This window comes from Ursus americanus, chromosome 32 (assembly GCF_024610735.1).
Source record: "Ursus americanus isolate L20-20 chromosome 32, mUrsAme1.1.p, whole genome shotgun sequence".
NCBI lineage: Eukaryota > Metazoa > Chordata > Mammalia > Carnivora > Ursidae > Ursus > Ursus americanus.
The window spans coordinates 19,940,958-19,966,783 of record NC_142158.1 but is presented as its reverse complement, the minus strand read 5'-3'; the positions used below and the strand labels follow the sequence as shown (position 1 = coordinate 19,966,783).

The window sequence follows — 25,826 nt, the reverse complement described above, 5'->3', positions numbered from 1 at the left end:
CACTTGAGCATGAAACCATGAAAGGAGTCAGGTGGCGATGCTTGAAGCCATCTAAATTCCTCTGAGCCCTGACCATGCTTAGACTCTTCCTTTAGAAAGGACCTGAAGTCATCGTGTTAGGACATATGACAACAGAATTACTGGGCAAAATTTGTCACACACGCCCTGGTTCAAGGCACCGTTAGGAGTTCAACTGACAGGTCATTCTTTTTCTTTTAGCATGCCTTCCTGTAAGGAGTCTTCTGCGAACCTTCTTTTAACATATGCGGAAGCCGATAAAGGGATTTCCTTTAAGATGTTATACTATTTAAAAAATACACACTTGTGTGTGTGCGGGGGGTCGTGTCCTGTCCCCCAACGAAAAGAATTAGAGACAAGACTTTTGAATGGACACTTCTAGATGGTGAGACCAATTTTCCTTTCACAGGAAAAGGCACCACACACGTCTTCTCCTCGGGAAAAGCAGTGGGGCTGGGACGTGCTGCTTCACCCACAGGTTGAGGTGGTGGCCACGGTGGGAAGCGAACAGCAGAAACCCCCGTGGCCCTGTGTGCCTTGCCTGTGGCTTATTTTCTGGACTCTGTGTCCCAACATTCCCAGAGATCATTTCTGGACATCCATAGTTTAATACCTCATTTTCTGTTAAAAAAAAAAAATTGTTCTTTATCTCCAAGCAAACTTTTCCAGGTTCAGACACATAATTGTCTCTTTAAAAAGCTGTAGTCTTTGTCTGCTGGTGAGTTCTGTTTGGCTGCTGTGAAGGAGCTTGGGCTCACCTCCAACCGGACTTCCTAGGCGCTGCCGCAGTATTTGGGAGGGTTGAGGGCTACCATATTTTCCCTCCACCGAGAGCCTCCCCCCCCCCCCCCGCCACGGTGAGATATCAAAGATGGAGGCATGTTTTCTGAGCCCTGGGATGAGCCAGGGAAGGGTGCAGCCCGGGGGAGGGAGAGCAGAAGAAAACACTGTGCATCTCTTGCTGCGATCATCTCTCGTTCCCCTTACCGAAGCACAGTGCTCTCTGCTATTTGAAGAGAGCAATTTAGATTTATATTAAGAGATGAATAAATATGATGCAATGATGAAATCTCATCTGGAGTGAATGCAAATCGGGTATGCTAATGATCGAGCGGCTGTGTCTCACATTCCAGCAGAAGCCAGGAGCCCGTTGGAGGCCTGGGCGCTTCTCCTGTCTCTTCCCCATTCACCCGTTCCACGGTCCAGAGCCACACAGGCAGCAGAGAACAGGTTATCTTTTTGTAACATCTTTTAGTGTTGCCCTTTGCATTAGAGGACCTTAAAACACTTGAGACAAACCTTCGGGTGATTCTGGGGGGTGGGGTGTTTTTTCCTAGAGGGCCTTCAGAGAGAATTTTATACAGATGTATGTATATATGGAGCCAAGACCTGAGTATCTTGCCGTCTTGCTTCATCTGACATTGCAAGAGAGTCCTTTTGTCCCTCCTGCAGTTCGCGTCCTGCTGTTGCTCCTTACAGTTCTGGGTGCTCAGGGGCAGGCGGTCAGAAATCCCTAGTTGGCGCCATGCCAGTGTGAACCCGGAGCGAAGTCACCTCACCGTATGTTGGTGGGACACAGCTTCCCACTTTGTTGAACAGGGAGGCTGGACTGTAGGCTCAGAGGTCCCCGCCCGGCTCTGACGATCCATGATGCTCGGGTCCTCCTGCCTGCTGAAAGTCAGGGTGACAGGATGCAGGTTTGCCCGCAGTCCTGTTCTTGCAGAATTGGCTCCCTCTCCCTGCCCAACTTGGCCACCACTGTGGAATCGAGTCTGCCATTTTGAAGAATCCCAGATCTGACGCAAGGCGCCCCCATCCTAGGGAGCCGCTTGCAAGGCCCCTGAGCACATGTCACCCTCTTCTGCTCTGGTTGGTGATGAAAAAGTAGGTCCCAAGAGGTTGCCCCTTTTCCAGTCATCAGTGGGGGAAACCCCCAGGGCTGAAAAAGGAACAGATACAGAACAGCTCCAAAGAAGGAAACAAGAGAGAGGCACGAGAAAGGAGGCCAAGAATGGGTGTCTCTGAGCCCCACCCCTACCGAGAGGGAGAAGAACTGGAGCAGCACACTGATGGTTAGGAGGCGAGGGAATGCTATGCTGTACTCCTGTCCAAGGAGCAGGAGACCCATGGGATTTGGAAATGGCTGGTTGTCCTCTGCTGGAGTTCCAGGAGGCTTCTCCCATGGGCCGGGGTCCTGGCGGCCCTCCGTGGTGCCACAGTGGTTCTCTGTTCTGCAGAGCCCTGAGGGCTGCAGGAAGACATGGGGTGGTCGTGGGCTGGACCCAGCCTGTCTCCACCACAGCAGCTCCCCCTATCACTCTGTTATAATTTGAGTGTATATAAAAAGATTTTGTTTTCTTAAAAACGTTGCACGCCTTTGAAAAATTTAAAGACCACCAGTAAGTCGGGGAAGAGCTTGTGTTTAAAGCAATATGACCCTAGACAAGTCCTTGGCTTTCCCTGAACTTCATTTTTCTGGTCTGAAGCTAAGGTTCATTGCGGGTCCTCCGTCTATTGCTCTGGAGCGATTTAAGGATTAATTTCAAGTCAGTTACTCATTCCTTCATTCCACAAACCTGTATCGAACACCTCTCCTGTGGAAGGCTCTGATGGGAGAGAAATTCATAAGTAACCATGTGGAACCATTCTGCCAAGAAAAGGGTAGAGCATGTGCAAAAAACCCCAAAGAAAGCTTCTTACTGTGGTTGCTGGTGTTGCTGTTAACCAAAGTTCAGTGCAGTGATAACTACCTGGGTTTGAATCCCAACTCCGGCCACTTACCAGGGCGATGTCAGACAGCATACTTCACTTCCTCGAGTCTCAGTTCCCATCTGTACAGTGGGGATAATCATAATAACAGAACCTAGTGCGTCAGGTTGTTGGGAGGGCTACATGAGTTAATATTTGTTAATTAAGAAAGGACAATGACTAGTAATAGTGAGCACTCTCCAGGGTCTGTTATTGTTACTGTTACTGATCGTTCCACCAATGCACTGTGACATGGGCGCGGCGGGGCAGGGTCTTGCTGGAGGGGCCCGGCGTGCTGTGCCTCGGTCCTCAGCTTTGGAGCCCCCAGCAATCACGCTTCTGTTTTTGTCTTCCCGTCCCCAGAAGACGCACCTTGTGTTCAAGAGGGAAGGTGGGAGAAGCGTCATGTCAATGAGCGGGTGTGAACGGTGCTCCATTTCTGTTGTGTGGATTCTCTCTTCTCTCTCTCTCTCATCTTCTCCCTGCTTTCGAGGTTGGATGGCTGCTTCTCTCAGACCAAACAAAGGCTCTGTCTGTGGTCTGCGTGTCATCTGCCTTAAGGGTGCAGCGTGTGTCTGAGGTGTGCGGGTGCTCCCTGGAGAAGGCTGTGTTGGTGTTGTGTACGGGCCTCTGTATCGATCGCTGACGTAATGGTTCTATAGCGGGTGAATGAGGTAATTCTCATCGTGTTACTCAAGCCGGTGACCTTGAGGCCCATCGGATGACTAAGCCTCATAGGTGGATCCCTGGTTACAGAATGTCCTTGCGTAAAGGTAAATCGGTGTGAGGGTTACTAATAGTTTTAAAGGATTGCCTGCAGGAGAATTGCATGTCCCTTACTGAGAGGTAGTCTGTATTAATAAACCCCAAGGCCACCAGGCCTGGTGACACGATCGGGGGAGCTGATTTTCAAGAGTTCCTGTTTCGGTGCTCCTCTCTTATCTTTTCTCATTAGATTCCAATTCTCTGCTAAGCTGGCCCTGGCAGTGTGTAATAGTGTCAGTGTGAAGTTCAGAGCAAAAGACTCAAGCCTCTGAGCCAGTTGGCTGGTTTGCTTTTTCCTTCCCTTTTTTGAAAATGCAACAGGAAGGTGGGACAGAGCTGAAAAGGAAAAGATTTTTAATACTACGAGAAAAGAGAGGAAGTAAAAGCACGATGATAAAATCTGCATGTGAAAAACCCTTATTAAAAAAAGGAGAAGTGGACGGCACAGTGAACTCTACATTTAATCTGGATAAACACGTTAGTCTTGCAAGGAAGAGTTTCTGCCTGCTCACATCGCTGCTGTGGGTGACCAGGCCTTATTACGTTGGAGTCTGTGCAGGTCTTCAATGAGCAGATTTTGGATGGGTGGGCAGGTGAAGGGCAGTTTGGGGGTCGGGTGGGTGGGCTTCGTTACTTTGGAATCATTGGTAACAATGAACTGTTAGGGCATTTGTCTGTGATAGCAAATGCTAGTATATATACAGTACTTACTTTGTGCCAGGACCCTTGCGAGTACCTTTTTATGTATTAACCCTTTAATCTTTTTTTTTTTTTAAAGATTTTATTTATTTATTTGACAGAGATAGAGACAGCTAGTGAGAGAGGGAACACAAGCAGGGGGAGTGGGAGAGGAAGAAGCAGGCTCATAGCGGAGGAGCCTGATGTGGGGCTCGATCCCATAACGCCGGGATCACGCCCTGAGCCGAAGGCAGGCGCTTAACCGCTGTGCCACCCAGGCGCCCCTAACCGTTTAATCTTTACCACGATTGTTCTGCAAATTGTATGTGTGAGAGCACTGAGGTTAAGGAATACCTCAAGGTCTTCAGATCCCCAGAGTTGGCTCCAGACCACTTCTAACTTTTCACTGTCATGGGGAATCAGGGTCTTGGAGGTGCAGAGAAACAGGGAATTCCTGTCCCCAGCAGGCACATGTTTTACTCAGGTCAAAGGAATTGAATCATTCCAAAGGGTTGTCAACCAAATGTACTAATCCGGCAAGTTGCTGAGCAGCTCACCACGACCAGGTCGGGAGACTGTGGTATAGACTCTGCACATTACTCCTGAGAAGACTCTCTCTCCCAGGCAGAGTCTATTTTTGGCATGGACCATGGCTATATTCTGATTAGAGCTCATTTTCACTGCATAGCTCCTCTTGGGCTAGAGCCCTTGTCTGAGGGTCCGCAGAGAGCTGGCCCCGGCCCGTGGTGGCATTGCCTGGCAGGACAAAGACACTTGTTTCCTATGACAGTTGGGAAGGCTGTTGATTTGCAGCGTTGGATCGAGGGACAGCCCTCTAGACGGCTTTGCTATTTGCCAGCACCAATGAATTTGTCAAGCATCTAAACTCAGGACAGTGTACACCCTAAAATGATCCGGAATGAGATTTTTAACTCTTAGAAAACAGCACCAGTCTGATAATTGGAATCAGAAGAAGCATATTTTTTTCCCCCTAAATCACTTAATTAACTCCCATTTCAAGAAAAACTTCATGTGAAGCAAGCAAAAGAAAAGGTCCTGTAGGAGCTGAGGCCACGTAAGAATTGCAGGTGGAGCAAGTAACTAGGCCAGTTCGTGGAAATTATAAAAGAAATAAATGTATTATAGCTGTGCCGTTTCACTGAGCTGTTTATTGACCGGAGCAATAATGATGTATTTTTGATCCGTGATAAGTACAAGTGTTGAAATACGTCCAAGCCGCAAAAGTGATTGGAAGGTCTGTGTGGGATATAAAGCTTCTCCGAGCCTGGAGCTCATATAATATACGGCTTTCGCTAATTAATAAACATGGGTCTCAAGTCTGTTCCTTAACAGTGAAGCACACTGGCTGGCAAAAAATGCTGTCTTTCACTGCGGGACAGTGGGAGGAAGTTTTAGGTAGAAGACGTTAAAAGGACAAATCAGGAAACTAATTTTTAAAACGCGCGATGCCCCAAAATAATGAGAGACATACATATTTGGGTCGAAGAAACAATTCCTGAGAAACCTTTTTATGATGCCCATGTGCAGTCATTCACGAGAGACTTTTGAAACATACAGACCTTTTAAGCATAATTTTAAACATACCGAGAAGTTAGAAGAGTTATAGAGTTAATACACATATACTCACCCATTTTAACTTCCTTTGTGCCTCAGTGTTCCCATCCGTACAATGGGAATAATAACAGAACCTATCTGATTGGGTTGTTGGGAAGGCTAAGTGAGTTAATATTTGTAAAGTCATAGGCACGTACTATGCGCTCCACAATGTTTATTATTGTTACGGTTATCGTTGATTTCAACAGCCTGTTGTGAAATCAGTGCCGCAGGGCAAATTCTCCACGGAGGGGCCAGACGTACTATTTTTGGTCCTCGGCCTTGCAGTGCCTTGTAATTCAGATTTGGGTTGTGCCACTGACTAGCTGCGTCCCCCTGAGTGACTCAGCCAGCCTCCCTCTCCTTCAGCTTTCTCCCTGGGACAGGCAATCATAGGAGTGCTCCTTGGCTCTCTTGCGTTGTTGTGGGGATTAATAAAATTCAAACTTCTAAAAGTCTTCCAACATTTCAATATGAGTTTCAACTCGAATCCTGCCAGTTACTGACTCTGTGGTCTTGGGCAAAAGAGTGTTCTCTGTCGTGTTCATCTGTAAAGTGGGAGTGAACCATTTTACAGCATGATGAGGATTAAGCAAAATAACATATGTAAGTCACTTAACGGAGTGCTTGGCAGAATTTATTATTAGTAGTAGGAGTAGTGGTATTAACTAAAGTCCTACTTCATTGACATTTCCTTAGTTTTCACCTGACGTCCCTTTTCTGTGCCAGGATCCCTCCAGGAAACCACATCACAGTAGCTGTCTTGTCTCCTTCGGCTCCTGTCACCGTGACAGTTTGCTCTGCCTCGTGTTTTGATGACCTTGACAGTTCTGAGGAGTGCTGATCCGTCGTTTCGTGGAATGTCCCTCAATTGGGGTTTTTCCTCTGTTTTTGTTATGATTAGAAAAACTCCAGTCGAGGGACATTCTACAAAATGACTGATGAGTATTTCTCGAAGTTGGTCGATTGCCATTTCTCTCACAGACCGTACGCATCAAGGGCACGTACCGTCCGTGTGACTCCCCGTGGCTATCTGGCACTTGATCGCCTCGCTGAGGTGGCGTGTGTCAGGTTTTCCACACTTTCAAGGCACTCTTTTCACACACGCCCCCATCTTGGGAAAGAACCCCCATCTAAAGAGGAGGGAGCTAGGTTCCCCCTCCCTGCAGACTGGGTATCTACACAGATGACTCAGAATTCTTGTACACAGGAGATTGGACTGTTCTCCCACTTACGTATTTATTTAGTCGTTTTCTTTATATCTGTGTCAGCTCGTGGGTATTTATTTTATACTTTAGGTAATAAGCTGGTACATTGCTATTTACTTTGTTGTGCAAGTCATTCCAGTTTGGGCCACCGGCCGCTCTTTCAAGAATATTAGGGACATCGTCTCCTGTTTCCCTCTGATGCACTCCCCACATGGTGGTGGTGTTTCTGAGCATTTGCCTCATGCTCATCTTGACTCTTCCCAGTCTTGGAATCAGCCATTTCTCCAGGGAGCCCTGACTCCTTTTTGTGAGGAAAGGTGTTAGGGACCAAGTTCGGGGCAGAGGGACTTGCAGGAATTTGATGCTCAACAAATATTAGTTCCCTGGGTGGGGGGGGGTTGGCGTGCACAGGAATGCATAGCCGGTGAGCTAACTGACCGGGCTGCTGGGACACAAGTCAGCCCCACCAGTCAAGCCAGAGGGTTTCATTCGGTTCAGGATGGGTCAGACTCTGCCCTGTGCTCAGCACCGTGAGAACTTACCCTGCCCTCACGGAACCCGGCCCTCTAGAATCCCAGGAGAGGACAGTAGACTCTTGCGTGCTGGAGAAATTCCGACTAGAGAAGAGCTTGTCATATCTCAGAGCAGTCGGAGAAGGCTTCTTACATGAGATTGGACTTTCGTGTGGTTTATTCCAGATGAGGAGACTAAAAGAAAAAAAAAAAGACGTGGGGAACAGATATTTTCTGGTGGATAGGAAGAGGCCTGATTCCTGAACGACTTTAGCCTTGGGGGTATTTAGATACGAAATGGGGTTTATTGATCTTGGGGGGATGAGTGAGATAGGTTTCAGCCAGTGGTGTGTTGGAGCCAGTTTCACTGGCTCTCACAAGCCAACTGTTCAATTTTGAGGAATTCTGAGCGCAGGTTGGCATCGTGTTGCTAACTTGAAATCGGCCATGGTGGGAATGTTTATACTACAGACATCTGCAAACACTACAAATCAGGGCTCCTCTCTCCCCTCCAGCTAGTTCTTGAACATTTTCCTGCATGCTGCCGGCTTTAGCCATCTCAAAATCTGGTATAATCCCTTACCCTGAATTTCTTTTTTTCCTCTAGTAGTTTCTGGGTTTTTTTCATAGACACGTTTTTGTTCAATACTTTGAGTTCTCTGACAAAAACTGTCAAAACTGGTTAGAAGAAACATGTGTGCCCTCCAGTGAAAACTACGTGTTCCTATATGTTGGTTTAAACTCCGCTAGCCAGAAAATGTTGCAGTTAACTGGGCTGTATGGACACTCTGATGATCGTTCTGGATAACGGAGTTGGAAACGGTACAGTCTTCTATCTTGTCTGTACCCTGTGGGGAGAGCTGTGGTCACCTAAGGATAATCACCCATATCATATATCAGCAGCGTGGCTGTAGGACTTTTCTCCTTTCTTAGGGCTGGGCTGGCTTGGAGGTATCTTCCTATTTCTTATCAAAAATATGGGAAGAAGTGGTATCATTTTCCTTCAGCTGAGAAACCATGGCTCGGCATCATTCTGCTTGTAGTAGGTAACGCAGTCTTCTATTAGCTTGACTTTTGCAAGGATGATACCTGAGTAATCCATGGAATAATGCTAAATAAAGACCGTTTTCATGAGGTCCCCTCTTATGCATGCTGTATGGTATTAAGTATTATGCAGAATTAGCTTCAGAGGAGCTCCTATTTCACGCTAGTCAACTAACAGTGGTCAGACGTGTGTGACCAAGGAGAGCAAGATGGGGGAGAGAGACAGACCTACTCTAACCCCGAGATGGTGAGTTCTTCACAGCGATCCTAAAAGATAGAGGTGCTGTGCCTTAATTACAGGGATTTCTTTTATCTTGCATTGCACCGTCCATCAGGTAGGTAAACTTTCCCTACCTTTTATTCCTGCCCATAACTGCCTTTCCTCCTGATCCACTGTCAGATGGAGTCCTTGGGGATAGGGCACTCGGAGAGAATATTGCAGGCATTCTGGCCCTATCACAAATCTGCCGAGTTCACTCTGAGTCATATTCTCTTTTAGTCCAAATGATTCCTAGATGGGAAGGCTCTCAAATTTTCACTGATTTCCTAGAACCCTCCATTTCCTTAGCTGCCTCCCATAAATCAGCCTTCTCAAGCAAGAGTGACTTGGACGTCTTTGGGATATCCTGGTCCAAACAGATCGCTTGAAGAGCTCCCATGCAGGGCCACGTGTTCACAAAGCTGTTTTTTTTTTTTTTAATTGTGAGAAAATATATGTAACATAGAATTTGCTGTTATTTTTAAAGATTTTATTTATTTATTTTGAGAGAGCTCGTGAGAGAGCATGAGGGGGGTTGGGAGGGAGGGTCAGGGGGAGAGGGAGGAACAGACTCCCCACTGAGCAGGGATCCTGCAGCAGGGCTCGATCCCAGGACCCTGAGATCATGACCTGAGCCAAAGGCAGACGCTTTACTGACTGAGCCACCCAGGCGCCCCTGGAATTTCCTATTTTTAAGTATGCAGTTCACTGACATCGAGTCCATTCACATGGTTGTGCAACCATCACTACCATCCATCTTCAGAATGTTTTCCATCTTCCCAAACTGAAACTCTGTGCTCATTAGGCACGAACTCCCCATACACCCCTCCCCCCCAGCCCCTGGCAGCACTGTTCTACTTTCTACCTCCGTGGATTTTACCTTTCTGAACACCTCAGATAGGGGGACTCATGCAGTGTTTGTCTTTTTAATGGCTGGCTTACTTCACTTCACAAATGTCCTCAAGGTTTGTGCGTGTCCTAGCACGTATCAGAGTGTCAGCCCTATTTAAGGCTGAATAATATTTCATTGAATATCTACCACATTTTGTTTATTCATGTTCCAGTTGCTTTTTCTACCTTTTGGGTTTTGTACATGGTGCTGCTATGAACCTGGGTGAACACAGATATATGTTGAACTCCCTGCTTGTACTTCTTTTGGGTATATGCCCAGCAGTGGAATTGCTGGACCATATGGTAGTTCTATGTTCGTTCAGTTTTTCGAAGGATGGCTGCCCTATTTTTCCACACCAAATGCGCCATTGGACATTCCACCAGCAGGGGCACAAGGGAGGCCATTTTTCCACATCCTGGCCAACTTGTGTCATTTTCTGTCTCCATTGCTTTGTGTTTGCTGTTGTTTGTAAATAGCATTCCTCATGGGTATGAAGGATGTCACTGTGGCTTTGATGTGCATTCCCCTAATGATTGGCAATGTATATCTTCTTCAAAGGAACGTCAGTTTAAGTCCTTTGGCTGTTTTTTAATCAGGTCATTTTTTTTTTTTGCGGTAGGGAAGGTGTCCTCTTGATTACCTGGGTAGTGCACGGCTTCAAGAAGCCCTGGAACAGTTGTCTGGTCTTCCATGAGGCAACCGATTCTGTTTGCACATACATAATGCAGAGACGAGCACACAGACACTTGCCAGTCTGGAAAGCTCCATCTCGTATTGAAGGACCTGCCCTTGCTGCTTACTTGCGGGGGGGGGTTTCACGGTGGACACTGCAAAACCAGGTCCCTCAATGCTTTTGGACACTGCACGTTACCACCATCTAACTTTGTACTAAGTATTAGCCTTAAAAATAAAACTTCCAGTTACTCGTCAGCAAAAATGGGTTTACTCAGGAAGAGCAAAAAATAGCTAGTTGGGATACGGAAGCTACAGCAAAACCATAGTTAAGTCCAACAAATGAGGAAGAGGAACGTTATTTTATGGAGAAGGAGGATGTTGGAAGGAGTTGTGTGGAAGGAAACTCTGTTGGAGAAGAGCAAGAGTTCAGGGCGATGAGCGGTTCTCACTGGCCGAGTTGCGGGGGTGGTCGAATTGTAGGAGATGCGATGTGCATCTTCCTCTGTTGGGACCTGTAATTGGGCTGCTTTTCTGCTGATGATTCTTGTCTTGGGGTCGGTGATGGATCGTTTTCCTGTGATTGATGTTGTGTGGTACAGCGCCTCCTCACCAGCCTCCCCTGCTAGTCTCCCAAGTCCGCTTTAATGAGGTTTCCTTTATTAATTTTCACATAAGCAACAATATAATCTATTTGGGGGAAAAGGAGGAAGCAGAAATTATGTCTTCTCATTTCCCAGTATAATGCTACTCTGGACCAGGGGTTGACAGACTCTGGCCTGTGGGCCAAATCCCACTCCCACCTATTTTTGTAAATAAAGTTTTATTGGAACACAACCATGCCCCTTGGGATAGTTCTGGTCTGTGGCTTCCGTGGTGCTACAGTGGCAGAGCTGGGTGGTTGTGATGGAGATCCTCAGGCCCACAGAGCCTCAAACATTTGCTCTCTGGCCCTTTCCTGAGAAAGTTTGCCAGCCCTTGGCTGTTGTAGACATTTAAAAGATACCCTCTTAAAAAACCTTGTGTATAACATAATGATGTTGACTGCTGACTGTTCACCCTACGGCAAGCACTTTGAAAACTCTAAAGCTCACATAGATATGAGGATGATAGCTTTTAAGTACTTCTTGAACTCCAACTTTGCATCCAAAATTGTGTCCTTTAGGCCTCTGTTATTTGATGGGGGACAGTACCGTTTGCATCCTGCACCCCTCTGCTGTTGCCAGACGTGGCTGAGACGTGGCTGGCACGGGCAGCCCATTTAAAGTCATCGTCCCTGACTCTGGCCTTTCCCTGTGCTCTTCCCTGTCAGTCCCGAACTCGGGTGAAGTAGCTGTGATCTTTCACAGCAGCGAGAGGACTTGTACGGCGGGGGCATGGCCCTAAAGTGTACGGCATGAAAACCGTACTGCCTTTGACCCTCACAATAGCATCCTGCTTCTCTTACTCCTCCCTCCAAGTCAGAGGGGCAGCTTTGCCAAGCCGATGATTGCCAAGTTTGGAATTCTGAGATACTGTTGGTTTTGCTGATTTTCTTTCGCCTTCTGTTTCACCCTTTGGCCATTCATACAGTAAACGTATGCTGATGGCTTGAAGAATTGTTGACGTATAGGGAGACTGCCTTTGAAAAGTCCACACGGCACGTTTTGGCAATTCAAGAATAGTAAACATTGACTATATTCTATATATTACCTTATTACATTATAGATAATACTCTCTGAGACCATTGGAAAGCCTACACACACACACACACACACACACACACACACACACACACTCATTCACTCATACCCACCCACAAACACAGATACCCAAGGAATCATAAAGCCAGGAGTGACATCTACCTGAAGATATTTTCTGTTAAGTCATTTTGTATAATCCAAATAGGATCCGAGTTATGGATGAACTTGCTCACATTTTGCTGCAGATACCATATTTATCTAAAGGCAAAATAGGGTCCTTGTCCCATTTTATGGACTCTTTCTGCCCCAGCTGAGATGCGTCAGTGAAGTGACAGGCATGGCTCGTAATAGTGCTGATATATTGAAAACATTGTGGTCCTTTTCCTTTACATTTTGAGAAGGAAAGTTGACCTCCCCTCCCCGCACCCCTATAATCTAATCATCAGTATTTCTCTTCCAGATCTAGTACTCTAACCTCCAGTGATTTTAATGACTCTTCCTGGAAACCATTCTCCAGATGCTATCTCCCTCTTGAGTTACAGGCTTTGCTGTTGAGGTTGGATCTCTTGGGATGGTCTTTCTGTAGATGATTTCCTCAGTCGGTACAAGGGCCGTATTTTTTTTTTTTTTTAATTTTTAGATTTGTGTATTTTTACTCCCTAAGAGCAGTTCTCCACTAAATGTTTGGTATGTATTTACCATTATCTTTCCAATTTGAAGGCAAGTTTTTGGAATTCAGACCCTGCCCTTTGAAGCCCTGGTGACTTCTCAGAACAACTTGGCGTCATTCGTGCTTTTAGTGAGCAGCCCTCTTATTTACAGTCCGATGAGAATTCATTCATTTCTGCATATTTTGAATGTCCGCCATATATGTCGGGCACTGGGCTAGGGGTTGGAAGACAGAAATAAATGATGTAAATTCCAAGCTCTCGGAGCTGGGCCGCAGTTGGGGAATGCGTACCCACAAAAATGTATAACGGAAAATGGGACGTGCTCTTTGTAGAGGTATGTACACCATGCCATATTTAAAGTCCGGGGAATTTGTAAACTTCCTTGAATCTTTAAATTGAGTTAGACGGTGGTTAAATGGATCAGATGAGAAACACATAAGTATCATTTTTTGTAACTCTGAGATAATAAATGGAAACATTGAATGAAATAAAATGCCCGTATCGTAACCAATGGCCCCCAGCAAGGCCGGCACTCTTGCATCCTTTTTGTTCCAGCACATTCTAGGCGTTTGGGTCATTGACATTGCGTTGAGGTCAGATGAGAGTGTGTTCCATCTGCCACGCTTTGATAAGTAAAGTAAAATGCTGATGGAGATCGTTTAAGATCGTCTCTGTGCTGTTGATTGCATGCTTGTGGCTCATAATCAGAATGATGTGAAGTAATTGTTAGACCAACTTGCCAAGGCTACATTTTGTGTCGTTGCAACTGTCAGCACTTTGGTCCTGCTGTTCTGCCTGGAGAATGCTTGCCTAGCACCTGTTGGACGACTGACGTGCTCGCCACTGAATGTCCTGGGTAACTTTTCTTCTGGCGTCCTTGCTTGCTACCCCCCGTACAACAACCTGGAAAAGGAGTGTCTGCTTATTTGGTGAAAGCAAGTGCTCTTTTTTATGTGTTTGACAGAATGCTACGTATAGCAGCTTTCTTGTAAAAATCTACATGCATCGTGCCCGGGCGCTCATCTCTTTTCTCTTTGGCTGTGAAACCCAGTCACACCCCGCTTTGCATTCGTGCTTCGTCAGTGACTGGTTATGCGACCTCGGGTAGGTTGCTCGTCTTGCACCTTTTCTTCTTCATCTGAACAATGGGGCTAATAGAACTTATTTTGCAGAGCGTTTGGGAGGATTAGAGATGACAGGTGAAATCTTGTCGGCACAAAATAGCCACTCAGCACGTGCTAGTAGCCAAAGAAGATAAAAGTTTCCAAAGTCAGTAGTCCAAAAATATAAGTGTGGCGCATATGGTGTCAGCCCTGTTTTCCTGGCTAGGTCCTATTGGCCAGAGGCACACCAGTGGACGGAGATGTTAGAATTTAAACCACAATTTTCCATGGCTCTACAGGTCTGGTATATAGAATGTATCCTGGGCCATCCCAGGTACACCGTCAGAAGATAGAAAGGACCCTCTGAAAGCGAATTTAAGGAGGTGAATCATTTCGCTTTGACTGCATAGAAGAGACGTTGCATAGCACACAGCACGGCCCAACAGTCTGGTTCTTTCTCGTAGAGAAAGCATTCACCCCAAGAGAGTGAGGCAAAGCAAAATCTCCCTTCCTATAAGAAGTTCACTGTCAGATCCTGGGACAGCTCACTGGCTCCTGAATTGTATCATCAAAGGAGATCTGGGAAGAGTAGCTCAGTCCGTATTTTGTGATAGAAAGTTGCTGGTGCGAGTAGCCGAGATGGTTCTCTGATTCTATCCAGTGCTAAAATTTAACGTCTGTGTTTTTACCTCCTGATGTCGACTCTTCCACGTGGTCAAAATAGAACCGTAGAAGTCTCTTCTAAGAGCATGACTCCTTCACAGACTGTCAGTTTCCCCCAAAATTGCATCAGCTGGATGAGGGATAAAGTGTTAGAGAACTTTCATTGGAAGGTAGCATGTAAAGGAGTCATCACCTGTCCATTCGCGGTTTCGCCAAACTGTTAACATTTCTCTCCTTTGTTTCTCCACTTTGGGTCCCTCCGGGATTTTCCAGCTGGTAGTGGATTTGGCATTTTTCTGATGCCACAGTTCAGTCCTACCTTTCTCTCCTGCTCCCTGCCCGCCCCCCACCTCCTGCCTGCTTGTCCAAGCGGTGTTGGCAGTACTTAGAAAGGGTTCCTCATAACTGGAGGAGGAATTAGCCCCAGACTCTGCAGATTGTGGGGATACGTTCACTCCCTCAGCTTCTCCCCAAAAGTGGTATTTTCCCGAAATGTTGCTAGTCAGTCACATTTCGAGGTATGGCACGATTTTCTCAATCGAGGACAAGGATGTGTCGTGCAACTCAAGCAAAACTCTATCACATATGTTTTACCAAATCAGCCATTCCCTTCGAGGAGGAAACTAGATTAGAAATACTGAGGCTGCACAAACGTTCCACCTCTTGATGTTTTCTAAATATGGTAAATCCTGATTTTTTTTAGGTTTTTTAAAGTTTATGTAATACGATTATAATTTTGAAGGTTCCTCGAGACTCTGTGGTTTTTAGTTTACCTTCCTATCATTAAGTCCCTTCACCGTGATCACAGTGAAAACAGGACACTCCCGTAAGTCACACTTAACGATTTCATAGCTGGGGTGTTGGCATTTCTATCCACCCATAGCCCGAGGCTGTAAAATTTTATCCTTTCCCAATATATTGGAAGCTCCCCAAATATTGTCATTTGTCATATTCCCAGTGGTGTTTAGTGCCGGTTTGTATTCTAAGGGACACCCACACAAACCGAAACAGTTTTTGGTTGTTAAGATTTCTGATATTTATTGCAATTAGCCTTTCTCGATCTTGACAAAAATGTAAAAGAAAGAACCGTGTGCTACCACGTGTAGTCATTTCTCGTAAACGTGGGGGCACATCGGTAAAAATTCAACAACTGTTTATTTAGTGGTTCATTCTTTCAGTGAAGGGGTCAAGAATGAGGTTGGAGGAGCACCTGGCTGGTTCAGTCGGTAGAGCAGGCGACTCTTGATTTTGGGATTGTGAGTTTGAGCCCCGTGTTGGGTGTAGAGATTGCTTAAAAAATAAAATCTTAAAAAAAAAAAAAAAAAGAATGGTGATGGAGATGGATTTATTGCTATTAAAAGAGGTTTGTAATATAACAAGTAAAATATGATCAGACTGCAAAACAGTATGAATGCTATCATAATATGTTATGAAAAAATTATAGGTATGTATATAATTTTATTTATATAGGTATTTGTATCATAAACTCCGTATACCTGACTGTAGGAGAGAGCCTGAAGCCAAATGAGCCAAAATGTTCACAGTGATTATGGGTGGGGCCTGCTGATTTGTTTTCTTTGGGTTTTTTCCTCGTGTATATTATCTAATTATTCACAGTCAATGTTTTGCTTTGCTCTCGTTTGACTCATCTAATTTTGAAGGGTTGGGGCAAAAGAGAAGACAAGACAGGTACTCACATCCTGACAAGTTACAGAATTATAAAAATCTCTTCTGGATTGACGCAGACCTAGAAACGGGTTGTGCCACGTGGCATGAAAGCGGTTGCTTTCCCCGAGTGTCTCCTACAGGCCAGGCACTGCACAGAGAACGTGAAACATGCCAGGAAGTGGGTATTCGTGTTGCCATGGGGGAAAGCGTTCTGAGAGTTTATACAACTTGAGTCCCACAGCTGATATGCACCTGAGCTGAGAGGCAGCCTCGGGTCTGACGCTGAAATTAGCTTTTCTGATCTTGGTGGTTCTTACCGTAGACATCTTGCTGCCGTTAGGATGAAAAGGTTAATGTATGTGAGCGGATTCTAAAGTGTTGCTTTAAAAAGAAGGTGCTCAGAGCTTGTACCAGCGTGTACCATCTTTTGCTCCTGCGTCGTTCCCCTGTAAGTGTTTTCAGTGAGACTCTGAACTTCTCAGGAGGCGGGACCGCACGGTCTGAGTCGCCCTGCGGTCCAGTCCTCCCAGTCCCGCCTGAGGATCTAGTAGGCGGGCTGGTCTCTGGGGCTGGGAGGTGCACCTTGCAGATTCCTGGGTCTGGGAACTTGCAGCCTATGGGCATCCCGAGGAGGAGACCGTCCCTAATGCCTGAGCGGCCAAGCACTGTCATCCTCGTCGGGCAAGTGGGGAAAAGCAAGCAGTGGTCTTCTTACAGCCCGCAGACTTCATCCCAGATGCTCAGGGATCGTGTGCAATTTGCCCGTCTCGGGAACTGCACCAGCTCCGCCTCACATCCCCTCCTAAACCTGCAAAGGCGTCTTTAAAACAGTCTCTGGAAATTTTTAAAAACTTGGATCTTGAGCTGAGTTCCTTATGTGATGTAGATTACACAATCTGTTGCTGTCACCCCCTTATCTCTTTGTCTTTCGGGCTTCCGCTTCCAGCATTCACATCATCTCGGTTCTTTCCCACACTTGATCCCAAACACCGTGGCTTCCTCACGGGATTACTCAGTCGGCGCCTCTGTGCCAAGTCTACATTCCCCCCTGAGCCCAATTACAAATCCCTGTGGGGCCACTGGCTTCAGCGGGGGGCGCGTGGGGTTGTGGATGCACCATTTTGAGGTGGGGAAGGTGTGTGGGGAAACGGCTCAGGGCGGTCACGGGGTACACTGGTTACTTATTAAGACATCCTCAGCCCCACAGTGGGGCTGCAGACATCGTTTAAAAGATCCACCTGAAAAATGATTTCCCAGGAAATACCCTATGCCCTCCTTTGTCATGGGGCTTTCATTTTCTGATAAAGGAATCATGCGCAGAATTACTTTCTACATATTAAATTTTCGAAGCTGTGTCTTCAAAATTCATGTAGTCGGCCAAACAGTTGTACGCCCACCGTCTGTCAGGCATTGACCTACTAAGTGTCAGAGCGCCAGGATTTCATGTTGTTTATTTAAAATCTCTTTCTCTTCCAGTTTTCCAAAGAAATTAGTCCTTTTTCTGGGTGAAAAGAATCCAGTCTGCTGTTTTCATAGGGTGAGTGATCCTTTGACCCTTTTATACATTTTATGTATTACTTTATCTTTTTCTATATATTTTATTTTATATAAAATTTATTTCATGTATTTTCACATCAAAATGTTGTCCAGTTCTCGTGATGCTGCGGGAAAAGTGCTCGACAGCATGCCTTCTCTAGAAGCTTTCTCCCATTGGCACCAAAGTGTTCTTTCTACTCATCACATCTCCTGCCTTCAGAAGGGAAGGTTTCTTGTATTTTTCTGCTGTTTCCTTTTGCTGTACACATGATTTGCCCCTGATGAATTATTACCGTTGCTGCTCTTACCTTGCCCAGCTTGCAGGGAGGAGGAGAGAGGAAGTTTCTCTTTTTCTCAATGACTGATGCAAAGAAAAACGGCCGTGGGCAGGAGAAGCCATCCGTTTTGTTCATGTGACACAGTGTCTTGTGAATAGCATGACAGAGAGTAATAGGATGTGAACATGAGATGGGACTTCAGAGCCCATCTGGCAAAACCCCTCTGTACAGATGGGGCAAATGAGGCCCAGAGGGCCTCCCATTCCCCATCTAGGGGCTTCTCAGACAGCAGCAGAGCTGGGATGGTGAGAGGCGCTTGACTCCCAGGCGTGTGGTGGTCTCCCCGGCTTCCCCCCCACCCCGACCCATCCTACACAGAGCTGTCTTTCCCGTCCTATTTCTTTCTGAGGATATGCAGAGCTGTAGGTGGTTTGACCTGATAACATCCTTCCAAGGCACGCATCAGGAGGGATGCTGTTTAACTAGTTAACTTTCCAGTAATCGTACTTGGCTGCTACCAAGAGGGGTGTGTGGTGTGGATGGACCCAGAACACTCCTGTTACAGACCTCATCGGAGAGGGCATATTTTCCTTGGTGCTTCCCAAACCGAGGCATTTGCAAAGTGCCATGTCACGTGCCCGGACGGGGGTGGTGCATCTGTTTTGCAGCTAGAAAGCATCGCGCACCTGCAGGGTCTGGCCAGCTGCAGACCCACACGCCCCCACTCTGGACCGTGTGCACCTGCAGACTAGCGCCTACCAGCTTCCGTATCGGGCAGTACAGATTTGACCCGCAGTCACAGAGGCTTACAGAGAAACATTTCTTCATTAGAAATGAGAGTGCAGTTGTGCGGTACGATGGAGGGAGGCGTGAGACTCTGAGCGTCCACTGGACTCCTAGAAGGCGAGCTTGTCTGGCCTTTTTGAGGATGCCTGTACTAGATCGCGTTCATTTAGTTTGGTGTGCTAAGTGCACTCATTTCTGAAACATTTCATCTCACCTGGGGACGGTCTAAGTAGAGCCTTGAGAGCCTGTGTCTATCATTTTATCCCCCTTGTCAGCTTAATCACTGTAACTTCACGAATGGGGGCTTCTCTTCTGCCTTAACTGGGATCATTATTAAGGAACTCGATAGCTTCTTATCAGAGGGTGCAGAGATAGTCTGCTTTTCACCAGTGTCCGGAATGGGATTTGGGACATGGATTGCCAATTCACTGGCGATCAGCTGCTTCCTAGCGTAATACTGACCCTCCCGTCCCCAAATGCAGGATGTGCGTGAAGGTGCATTCATTAGAGGTCTCAACGTCAGGGTTTCCATTTCCTTATCTTATCCAAGAAAAGCCCAAAGGTTTATCCCCAGAGCACTCCATAGTATGATGTGGGATGTGAGATCCCCTGCTCTCTGGAGAACCTCAGGGTTTCCGTGGAATTGAGGGATGGATTAAGTCTAAAATAAAGGACAATTTAGGGCCTATGTAAAGTGGGGAAGGGCCAGATCCCACACCCGATTCGTACTATTCACTTAGCAAAGAAGAAGCTGCTAGAGAGGCCACGTTGGGGCCACCTGAATGTATGCACACCACTTAGGGGACACTTTGGGTCGTCTGGGGTTATGAGTCATTTGAAGCTGGCAGTCAGGAGGCCCCAAATCATTACCCCCCAAATATCCCAGGCCGTTTGCTTTTACCATGTGCAGGGAAACGAAACACAAACTGAAGCCATGTGTTTCTTGCTTAAAAAGCCGCTCGGAGGCTAGTCCCCGCGCTCTGGGTTCGTACCAGGGAGGCCCAGCCACCCCATGTAGGTACGCCTCGTAGAACACGAGTGGCTGGGCTCCATTTCATGGTGTGCGGGCGGCTGGACCCTGGAGCAATCCCGCTGCTGTTTCGGAGCTGGAGCCGCACTCCCTCGATGGTATCCCTTTAAGGGAAATCTAGGGAAATGCTCCTGCCAGGGATGTGATTTTCTTTGCTAGAGGCTAAGTCGCAGTGGCACGTACTGGTTCCATGGCAACATGTCCGTGAAACCAGAAAAAATATAATGACTGTGGCAGCCGGTATATCCCAGGCCAGAGGAGCCCAGCCCACGTGCCCCTTTCCATTTCCCCCTTTTCCCGAGCCGGCCTCAGCCCTCCTCCAGAGAGCGAGGACGTCGTCATTGTTATGAACGGTCCCCGCAGTGAACACTTGCCCCCTGTCCCCCCATCAGGCTCGGGACTTGACGAGGGAAAAGACAACGCCTGTAGTAAAAGTCTGCAGGCCCCATCGTGCCAGCAGAGCCTTGCCAAGGAAAGTCGGGGGAGAGTCTGTGCTTCTCATCCGGCCCGTGGCAAAGCAGCACCATCAGGATGGCACCGTGGGTAGAGCGTGTCCTGTGCGTGGTGGCCGACACCTTCTGTCTGGAAAGTGGGCAGCCGTACGGAGCCGTGGGAGATCTCGGGAAACAGGGTACACATTCAGTGTGCTACATTTCCTGGGGTAGAATGCCATGCCAGGATGCCAGGCACAGTAGGGCTGCACAAAGACAGGCAGTACGCAGGGCTTGTTTTCTAGAACTTTCTACCAGAGGTGCAGTCTCTGATTCTAGTTTCTCCAGTGTGTGTAAGTGGGGTTGTAACGTGTCTTTGATGTTGTCCCAGCTCTACGCTCCTCCAGGAAAACATTGTAATCACTCTGGATTTCAACAGAGGCTCCTCTCCCCCTGAACTCCGGGAGCGTTTTTTAAAATCTCAACCATCTATCTGACATGCGTCTGGTGTTTCCTTTTTTGATACATAATGCTTTGGAGGGGTCTGAGCAGTCTTTCTAGATAGAAGGTAAGGCATTCAAGGTCAGGGACCATTTATCTTATTCTTTGTCTTTTTTTTTTTTTTAATTTCCCCAATGCTCACAACTGAGCCCTGTAGATAATAACCAGGCCATTAATATTTCTTCCCGATAACGTTTGAGTCCCATCCCATCTCATAAGGAAGTTGTGAAGCAAATGTGTAAATATATTGACAATGCTTTTAAATTTTTCAAAGATAAATTCAAGCAATTCTTTTTTCTAGCACGGTTTTAAAAAAAACCATGTAGGGGGCAGCTGGGTGGCTCAGTTGGTTGGGCGTCTGCCTTCAGCTCAGGTCATGATCCCAGGGTCCTGGGATCAAGCCCCATGTCGGGCTCCCTGCTCTATGGGGAGTCTGCTTCTCCCTCTCCCGCTGCTGCTCCCCCTGCTAGTGCTCATGTTCTCTGTCAAATAAATAAAATCTGTAAAAAACAAAACTGTGTAGCTATGAAATCAAAAGCTAAGAATGTCTGAAGACTTCACATTTCTTCATCTTCCTCCTTGTGGCTACCGACCATGACCTGCAGACTCTAGGGTGTGACGCGGGCGCTGAAATCATCCCGTTCCTCATCCCATCCCCCAGCATTCGCTGCTTCTGTTGAATTTGCCTTATTATACCATTCGGGCCAGACTTCTCAGTCACACCCCCTAGCAATGTCTTTGGAGCTATTAAGCAAAAGATTTGAAAGATTTTTCATTAAGGTGACAGCTTTGATAGATTAGGATAGTGGTTCCTAATTTAGTTTTGAGGTCTGTTGAGGGAGGGAAGGTTTTTATCGTATAAAAACTTCTATCTTAATAATAAGAGTTCTCTTCCCTTCCCAAGTTCTGAGACAACCGAGAACTAAGACAAGCGTAATAAGGCAGGTGGAAGCCAAAATGCATGGATGTCCTGCTAACAGTGAGCTGAGTTAGAAGCTGTTGAGAGCCCAAAACGGGCTTTCTGCTGCCTCGTCCCCCAGTTTGGGTCTCGAACAGTCCACCTGTAGGGACATTTGGAGTCTGTGGGCCACTGTCTGTGTGAAGAAGGAAGGAAAACACGCTCAAAGTGTTAGGTCGACTCAGTGGGAGATTCAAGGTCGGGGGTAGGTAAGAGAGGAGGGTCAGGGAAGATCCTCAGCATGGAAAACAGAGGTGGGGAGTGGTGTTCCCTCTGGCTTTGTTCACACCTCGATCCCCAGCCTCACTCCGGCCATCTTACCTGCTGTGTTTTCTCCATAGCTCTTTGGTTTATATACTTGTTTACTAGGTTTATTGTTCATCTCTTTTATTAGAATGTTAGCTCAGTGAAAGCAAAAACCTCATCAGTATCATCAGCTGCTGTGTCCCAGCACTTCCGGCTGTGCCCAGTACATAGGAAGCACTTGGTACATATTTGTGAAATGATCACATGTTGTTTTATGCCTCTTCTCTCACACGTTAAGTGCCCGGACGTCCTTGTGCCCTCTCTTGCCTGGCAAATACCTACTCGTACCGTAAGACTCGGTTGAGCTATCATGTCCCTGCAGAGCCTTTCCTGGCTCCCTTCTTCCAAGGGGGAGGAGCACCTTCTTGTTTGTAACTCAGCCAATTGCAAGTAGTTGCACACACATGTGTGTGTGAGCGTGTGTCCACGTGTGCATGTATGTGTGCGTGTTTGTGCGTTTGTGTGCTCTCTCTCTCGCTCTCTCTCTCTCTCTGGCTCTAGCATACTGTCACTTACTTGCTTGTATCTTCAGCACCCTTAGTAGATTGTAAACTCCTTGGGAACTGGACACCTTCTTGTTCTTATTCATTCTTGTTTTTCTGGTATCTGGCACACAGTAGGTGCTCAGTTAATAATAATAGCATTCGGAGTCCGGACGGCATGCCAGAAGAACGGCTGTATCTTAGTACTTAAAACCACTTTCTACGTACTTTGCATACATGCACTTGTATGATTCTCACAACCACTTTACAAGGTACATTTTTAAGTCCTGCTTTACAGGGAAGCAAACCGAAGGCATACAGAGGTGAGGTGACTAGCCGATGCTCTCACAGCTGGTCTGATTCCGTAGGCGTTATTCTCAACTGACTCTCAGAGAATGATTGTATCAATGGACGCATAAATGAACGAGAATCCCAGAAGCCCAGACCTATCTCATTTAATAGAGCCACAGCCCTTGGGATCAACAAAGTGCGTAAGAAATGATCAGCAAGCAACCTGGTGATGAGCCATGGTTGACATAGAATATTGAGTACGTGGCTCCAGTAAACCCACACATGAATCCCTGAAGTCTTACTGTAGCTATTAAGCTTAATTCCTAATTACCCATGCCAGCATAGTACTGTTGATTAATGAAAATCAACAATTATCATTATATTTGGGGAATGATTTCCTAATATTAAGGAGAATATGAAGTCATCAGTTATGAGTTAAACCACTGCTGTGTCTAAGGCTCCCTCCTAAATTGGGGGGGAAATGGTGGGAGGGGGGATGTGAGTTGGGGGGTGAAGTGAAGATCCCCAAAAGTATAAACCAAGGTCACTGTATATGAAAGATTCTAGCCTAGCTGTGAGGACAAGGCATGACTACAAGCCAAGTTAAGGAAATTTAAAGAAATAAAGGGCAGTAAATAGAACTATCACAAAGCATTAGTACATGTGATTATTTGCCAAATGGTAACATTAGAGAAAGTGAAAGCTGTTGTATCAGTCAGGGTAGGATGGGGTTATGCTGCATGAAGAGTCAACCCTACACTCTCACAAGTGACTGAACAAAATGAAAGTTTAGTTCTCACTCCTACATGTCCACTGCAGATCTGGTGAGTCTCCGGGACAGCTGTCCTTCATGCATAGCTCTGTGATGCCGGCCGCTCTGATCTTTGTACCCTGTCGTCTGGAGATTTCCTTCATGATCGCAGGGCAAGAGGGAAAAACTGGGGAATTGCACCAGCAATGAAATGGTTCAAATCCTTGCCCTAGAAGGGACACGTGCCACCTACCCTGTCCTAGACATGGCCTCCAGCCTTTTATACAACTCGTGTCAATCCAGCCCTCTCATTCATTTTTATTTTTTTCTCCCACCCAGCACACAGTAGGTGCTCAATGAATATTGGAGGGTGAAAGAAGGAGTGAGCATACCATACTGCCTGATGGTATTTATAGCAGTAATGCACACAGCAGCCCCAGAAGCCCAGACTTGGTCAACGATATTTACTAAAATTAAAAGAGCATGAATAAAAGTAATCACATAGCTAGCACAAATTAGCCACGGTGAGTGTACATCATAAAGACACGGGCAGGTGACATCAAATCCGTTGGTGGTTGAGCTCACACTTCAGCCCTGTCTCTTGGCCACATCACTGTCTAATGGTCTGCGGCGTGATTCACAGTCCATGTGTTGTCTGGTGACAGCTTGCCTTTCCTAGCTTTCTTCTTCTTCAAGAGAAACCAGAGTGTAAGGAGGGACCCATGGTCATGGCCACTAACAAATCCTAGAAAATGGTGCTTCTTTGATCCTGGTTTGGGGTGGGGTGGTAGAGAGGGAGGGGACTGAGCCCTGGGCCTGTCACTGTTTAAACATGAACAGGCCAGTGCTGTGGAGAGGGTCCTGAACCAGGGGTTGGTGGTCACTGGGGATTTTTCAGCAAGCTGTTGATGTGACCAACCATGTTTTGGTGAGGTTAGCTTTACCGCTGTGTTCATGGCCCATGAGATGGTGGGGAGAAAACCAGAAATTGGGAGCCCCAGTGGGGAGGTTATTACAGGCATAAGGAGATGAGATTTTTTTTTAAATTTTTTTTTATTTTTTAAAAGATTTTATTTATTTATTTGACAGAGATAGAGACAGTCAGCGAGAGAGGGAACATAAGCAGGGGTAGTGGGAGAGGAAGAAGCAGGCTCCCAGCGGAGGAGCCTGATGTGGGGCTCGATCCCAGAATGCTGGGATCACGCCCTGAGCTGAAGGCAGATGCTTAATGACTGAGCCACCCAGGCGCCCCAGGAGATGAGATTTTAAAAGCTCATGCAGGAACATTTTGAAGGGGCAGATGTGGGAGATGCTACAAAGAAAAGCTGAGCGACACAGTGTGATCATTGGGACATAAGAAATAAGAGAAGAAAAGGAGTTGGCGGTAATTGGAATTTTGAGTCCGACTGGTTATGGAAGGTGCCCTCTCTTCTTTAGTTTTTGGGCTTATTTAAGTAACAGTGTCATTCTGTGAGTTGGGGCTTCCTGGGTAGACCTGGGGCATAGCCTTGGACTAACACAAGCCCCTTTGAGTAACCGAGTATGGTCTTAACCCCGGCCCTTCCACCGTCTCTTCCTTCCCCTGCCCCTCCCTCCCCGAGGTTTAGGATTAAATCTTCAATCAGCAGCAAAAACCAATTGTCAGGCTGAAATTTCATCTCCACCCGGGCCCTCTAGTGGAGATAAAATGGTTTAAATGTGGGCCAGAAAAGTAAAATTAAATGTGTGAATCTGCGCCTTGCCCCTGAAAAGAGAGGGCTCCCCGTCCTCGCGGTGAGACCCGTCCCTGCCCTGTGGGCTTGCGTTGCTATCAGACACAACCTCCCCACAGCTCTGGGAAAAGAGTGGTGGTAGTGTTCTGTTGGTTAGTCAAATATTTGCAAGCTGACAGTTCTGAGCCTCCCCAAGGCCGCCGCGCACCACTTTCTCAGTCCTTCCGGTCTGACGAGAGCGAACCCGTTTTGATTTGAGAGAAAGGAGAAAGAATGCTGTCTGATGTCAGAGAGGAGAAAGGAGCTGCATCCCATTTTCCTTGCCAGGGCTAGTCTGCATCACCTTGCCCCGGTGCAGGTCTCTCGTGGTAGAGGGCAGTCTGGTGAGACAGGCCGAGGCCGTGTGCAGTCCACACGTGGCACCTGTTACCTCTAAGGAGAGTGTCTGGGCTCCCAGGGCTCCGGGACTCCATCAACCCCACATCTCTTTCCCATGAAAGTCGGCTGGAGCTAAACACATGCTACCAGGAGAGAACAGAACCCCTCACGCCGTGCCTTTTCCCCTGC

The 25,826-nt window shown here is 46.8% G+C and overlaps 1 protein-coding gene across 14 annotated transcripts in view; it reads left to right on the top strand.

Annotated features, from left to right (window-relative positions):
• The window catches only part of ATXN1 (ataxin 1), a 390,438-nt gene that overhangs the window by 188,198 nt on the left and 176,414 nt on the right, over nucleotides 1–25,826 (top strand). For 13 of the 14 annotated variants that reach the window (XM_045811584.2, XM_045811581.2, XM_087858067.1 and 10 more), the window contains one exon: nucleotides 17,674–17,734. The exons of the other annotated variant lie outside the window; for it this stretch is intronic. The gene's annotated coding sequence lies outside the window, so the exon portion shown is untranslated. The remainder of the gene's footprint in view (nucleotides 1–17,673; nucleotides 17,735–25,826) is intronic. 14 annotated transcript variants of the gene reach the window in all.